This window comes from Phoenix dactylifera, chromosome 17 (genome assembly GCF_051530095.1).
Source record: "Phoenix dactylifera cultivar Ajwa chromosome 17, Ajwa_hap1_PhDact_Kaust_v1.1, whole genome shotgun sequence".
Taxonomy (NCBI): domain Eukaryota; kingdom Viridiplantae; phylum Streptophyta; class Magnoliopsida; order Arecales; family Arecaceae; genus Phoenix; species Phoenix dactylifera.
The window spans coordinates 8,012,228-8,017,743 of NC_143206.1; positions in this window are offsets into that span (position 1 = coordinate 8,012,228).

Sequence of the window (5,516 nt, forward strand, 5' to 3'; positions counted from 1 at the left end):
AGGTTTAACGGCTTGTTGCACGTGCTAAGTGCAATCGTGATACCCTACGAAAGTGGGTACATATCTTAGTTTTATGTCTTTAGCCTTAATAAAAAGTCAAAGGATTGATCAACACTTTTTGTACTCTCATGTTATTGGTTACTCTGAATTGCTAGAGACTAGCAATAAGCTAGTTGGGGGGTGTGATGAGAGTACAAAAGTACGATCTACATACTACTTAAATTAGTATTATTGCCAACGGATAACGATATTATCACTAATTTAATATTATATTTTTGATTGGGTGCAGGTGATCAGAAATCAAAGTTACAATGCGTATTTAGAATAAATTGGGCCTAGACAAATGCATAACTTAGACCACATACGCCCAACCTGGTCATGGTGATCAAACCCACCAATCTTCAAGCACACTTGCACTCGAGGGGTATATGCCAGCCATCCTAAGACAACACGCAATGGGACATCCGAAATGGCCACATCAGCGATCATCCCGTGATCAACGAGTCCCCTCCAGGTCGTCCACACCCGTGATGAGTTCCGTTCTGATCCTGCCCGAGCCCGTGAAGCTTCTCCCACATGATCTTCTTTCCCCCGTAATCCCAGCTTCCGGAAATTGAGTCCCAGCGATCCTAGACGTTCGCAATTCACTCGTCCACGCCCCTGCCGTCCGCGATCCATCCGAGTCTCCCACCGGCTCACGCGTCCATCCCTTCTTCCGGACCCGTTTCAGCTCCAATGTCGCAGCAACCGTGATCAACGCCCAGCATCCGTCCGCGGCTTCCACTCCCGTGCACAATCCCAGCATCCGAGTAACCCGCGCCCAGCCGGGATCCGCCTCTCCCAAATCTCCCACGCATCTGCAATGCTCCTCCACTGATTCTTCCATGATCCCAGCTCCCGTATTAAGACCTCAGCATCCCGTTGATGCCGCCAGCAGCCGTTCATGATTATCTCGGCGATCACCCAGCCGTTCTCCCTTCCGGGCGTCCTCCAGATCTGCAACGCTCCTCCACTGATTCCGCTTCACCTCCCAGCCATTCACAAGCTTCCCAGCGGCCATCCGGAAGAGATCGCGATCCAACCGCAGCTGTCTTCCTCCTCCATCGATTCATCTTCACTAGAACAATCCCGCGATCATCGCTCCTCCTCCGCCTCAGCCCGCGCCTCTTTCCTTCCGCACCCGCTTCTCCTCCACGCCATGCTCCGGCGATCTATAAGAAGGGGAGGGGGAGGAAGAACAGGGGAGCGCTCATTCGAAAGAAAAAAAGGAGAGCCGGGCTGCTGCAGTAGCAAGAAAAAGAAGAAAAAAAAAATAGAAACAGGGGATGCCCTGTTTCTGTTATTAAAAAAAAAAAAAAAAAAGAGTGAGAAAGAGAGAGGAAGATGATGAGCTAAAATCCTTGGTGATGGGTGAAGGAGGATCCTTTGGTGTACCGAGTTCATGATGTAAATTCTAATCCTTTGCTTTATACGATTTATCTTTTGATTATGTTATGATTCTCATATGTTGAAAATTCTTTTATGATTTATGCTTATTGATACATGTCTTCCTCAATTATTTGATTCATCGTTGACGTTCTAAGGCACGTTGAATGCTTAAAAAGAGAATTCATGTTATCAAGAACATACTCAATAATTAAATTTTATCTGCTTATACTTTTTAAAAGAAAACAAAAGAATCATAGAATTTATTGCATGAACTTGATATTATTAAAGGAGATTCTGGATCCCTACACCATTTTTAATATATCCAAACTTCGACTCTCTATTTACTAGTTTATTTTCTATTTGCAAACCATCATCTTAATCCACAAGTTCATTGAATCAATTAATCTGAAATTAAACTAATAATCCATATTTCGTTCCCTGAGGAATCGACCTCGGACTTCCGAGTTATACTACTTGTGCGATTCTCCTGCACTTGGGAGAACAGTTTTTCAAAAGCACCAATTCCCCATTCCCTCCTTTTTATTTCTATTACGTAAAGCTCGGTTCTCCCTGCCCCTGCTCGTCCGAGGCTCTTTGCGCTTGTGCTCGCTGGGCCCTGCCCCTGCTCGTTCAAGGTTCTTTGCGCATGTGCTCGTCCGACCTACCTCCTCATCCGAAGCGCGAAGAGCCGAGGTTGTATTTCATTCGTGCTCCTCCAAGAGGAGTCGAGGCCGAGGTCGGATAGGTGTGATGAGCCCAAGGAGCCGAGGTCGGACAACAGGTGCGATGAGCCAAGAGGTGCGTGAGTTGTGCTTCGCACCCATAGCACGAGGAGCCACGTCGCTTCCTCATTAGCACCTCTTCGCAACCGACCTCGCATCCGCTGGCCCTACTCCCAGTATTTTTTCAAACTTTCTTACCGGTTTCGACCGTTGGATCGGTTTTGGGTCGCGTCTGTCCCGAAGAAGTCTATAAATAGACCTCTTCGGATTAGACAGGATACATAATTGAAAACAGAGAACTTCTATTCTCCCTGTTTGCTATTTTTCTTTCAATCAACGGGCTTGCTGCATACTGATTCTGGGTTCGAAGGCTTCTTTGATCCGTGCAAATCATTGAGGCAGAAGGAATAGTGCGAGAGACTGTTGTATCTCAGGAGTAGAAGGCCATCTAAGCCTAGTGCACTGTAAGGCGGCGAAATCTACTTCAAGGAAAGTGACCAACATACCACGCCTCAGCATCTCGGGTTCCATTTTTCCACTTTCTCTATTTTATTTTCTCTAAGCCTATTTCTGCCTATTATTTGTTGAAGTAGAGTATTATAGATTTAAAATTTTCTGGGACAGTTTATTCCCAACAAGAAGAGCCTGTCTTGAAGTCGCAACACCTAGAGAGGTAATGACAATGTAGGCAAAGTCATGTTAGCAAACACATGTTTATTCAAAAATTTCAGTTCAACTCGCAAAAGACAGCAGTATATGAAATATTTACAGAAATTTAGAGCCTTTGCAATATATAGGACTTGTTGGTGTAATGGTGTCTCTAAAACTTCACTCACACACAAAATATGAAAGAAACTAAATTTCTAGAACTATTCTGGTGCTTTAGCTTGAACACTTTGGAGTGCCATCAAATAACTTCTTGACTAAATCAACTCGAATTAAGGATATAAATTCTGAATTAATGGCCAGGGTTTTGCCATTAAAAGAACCTTGGATTGTTAGGTGATAGTGATGGGTCCAATGGACTGGGCAGCACTAACAAAATGTTTGATGATTACTTCATCTGGCTCAGATTGAGGTAAGTCGAGTTACACCGGAAATATAACTCCATACAACACACAGTGGAAGTGGTTGGTCTCGAAAATTTTATTGGTGCAGCTTTTAGTTTCTTGTAGATTAAAACGTCCTACCACTACAAAGATTGGACTCTTTGAGCGCCTATGAATCAAGACCATATTTAGTTGGGCTTAGACATCATTTGAGTGAAATTTTCGATTGCACTAGGTCCACCGCTCAGCCGGTGGAACAGTCCAACTATGAAACAACACGCACAAAACACACGCATAGCTCCATTCTTGTTTTTTTTCGCTAAAATGGATGATTCATACGTAGCTCCATTTTCTCTTTTATCTATTTTGTTCATATTTGTGTAGGATCATCCAAGTTCTTTTCGTCTCCCCCAACTTACTTTCAAAATATCATTTTATAATTATACTTTCTAAATCATATCCAGAAAATTTTACAAATATTTTTTTTATTTTCTATAAAGAAAAGTTTTAGCGTATTGTTTCAGCAAAAAAAAATCAGTTCTTTCACACCTTTTTGCATTGCATTACCATGGTCGTTGGGCGGCCAAGCTACGAAACTAGGAATTTTTGTTTGGTGCCCTCGTCAAAGTGGCCAGTCTTGGTAGTTTTCGGATTTGCTTACTTTGCCCACCCACTAGTTAGATGTTTGATTGCACGCAGTAAATGCATACATAAGGGGTTTAGGAATTTTTTTTATATGGGTCATGAAGGGTCTGGACTAAGCATCCTCCGCGGTCTATTATTTGCATTATAGAATGCTATGCAGCAGTTGATCGACTATCAAATAAAGCACACCGTGCAATGCATAACATGCAAGGCTGTTTTGTTTGATGGCCATCCATTTTCTAATGTTGGCCATCAAATGCTGCATAGCACTCTGCACCACAGGAGATTCGAGCTTCAGGGATTTGCATCTTTGTGACTTTTCCTCGAACATTTCTCTACAAAACTAAATTGTTGATCATCCTCGCATGCAGGTCGCCAATCTTAATGTGGATCTTATTGCCCCTAACATGGTTTGGTTTGCTTTTAGAATCCTACAATAAATTTGTTAAACAAAATTTCTTCTCCCATGAGTAGCCCTAACCCGGCCTAAGCCTGACTAGCCTTGGCTTCCATGATGTGGCACCGTTGGACAATGATCCGAACATAACCTGTTGCTGGAAATTGGACCCGGGGCCAATCTTCGGTTGAGGAGAGGGAGCGGCAGGTCCTCACAGGGGGGCTGCAATCTGTCGGTGAGCGGCGTCCTCCGTCCGGGTGCCTGTAGACAAACCGGTGGCCGGGTTTTCCGGCGCCGGCCCTCCGACGCTCAAGTCAGATGGGGGGCAAAAATGTATAAAGAGAAGAAGAACAGTGTTTGTAGAGTGTGGAATTTTTTCCAACCCCCCTCTGAGGAGCAAAGGTCCCCTTTTATAGGAGGGTCGGTTTACCTGTGATGTGATGGGGCGAGGCCATTGTACGGCTCGGTATGTTGCTCAGATCGGCGTACGATCGAGTGAATTATTGCGTTGATGTCGGAGGTGAAGTCGTCGTACGACCCGAGCTGGCACGCAATCGGGCGAATTATTGCATTGGTATCGGGAGTAAGGCCGAGATCGGAAACTTATCATAGCTGATTGGACTCCGCTAGCCTGACTTGCCGTGGAGAGCTGTGAGTCCGTAGATAACAGGAGCCACGCGCATTAATTGTGGAGTAAGCCGGAGATCCGCATTGATTGTGGAGTAAGCCGGAGATCCGCATTAATTGTGGAGTAAGCCGGAGATCCGCATTAATTGTGGAGTGAACTAGAGGTTTGTAGGGGTCGTGCGCAATAAATGCCGGGGCAGTGGCAGGATATGGCCCTTGGCCGGACCTCGGAGGGGTATGGCCGTGGTAGGTGGCTGACAGGAGTAGACCTCGGGTGTCAGGAATCTTCCGGGTCGGGAGTTCTGAGGTCGGATATGTTGAGGTCGGATGTTCCGAGGTCGGACGCCGACTTCGGCTATCCAGGGTCGGCGATTGTGCGACTTCTTAGGGGTACTTGCGTCACTGGGAGGGGGAAAATCTTATTCCCCCAACACTACCCCCGACTTCCGAGTTCGAGCAGCTTGCAGGCTCGGACGTGGGGAGTAAAGACTATCATTAGAGTTGGAGGGAATCTCATCCGCACCCTTACGCTCCTTGGAGCCTTTATGACGGGACCTGCGCCCTTCGGCGCTTCGAGGTCGCTTTATTCAGCGAACTTATGATAGGGCTCGTATCTTTATGTTTTTCGAAACAGCTGTAACAGGAGTG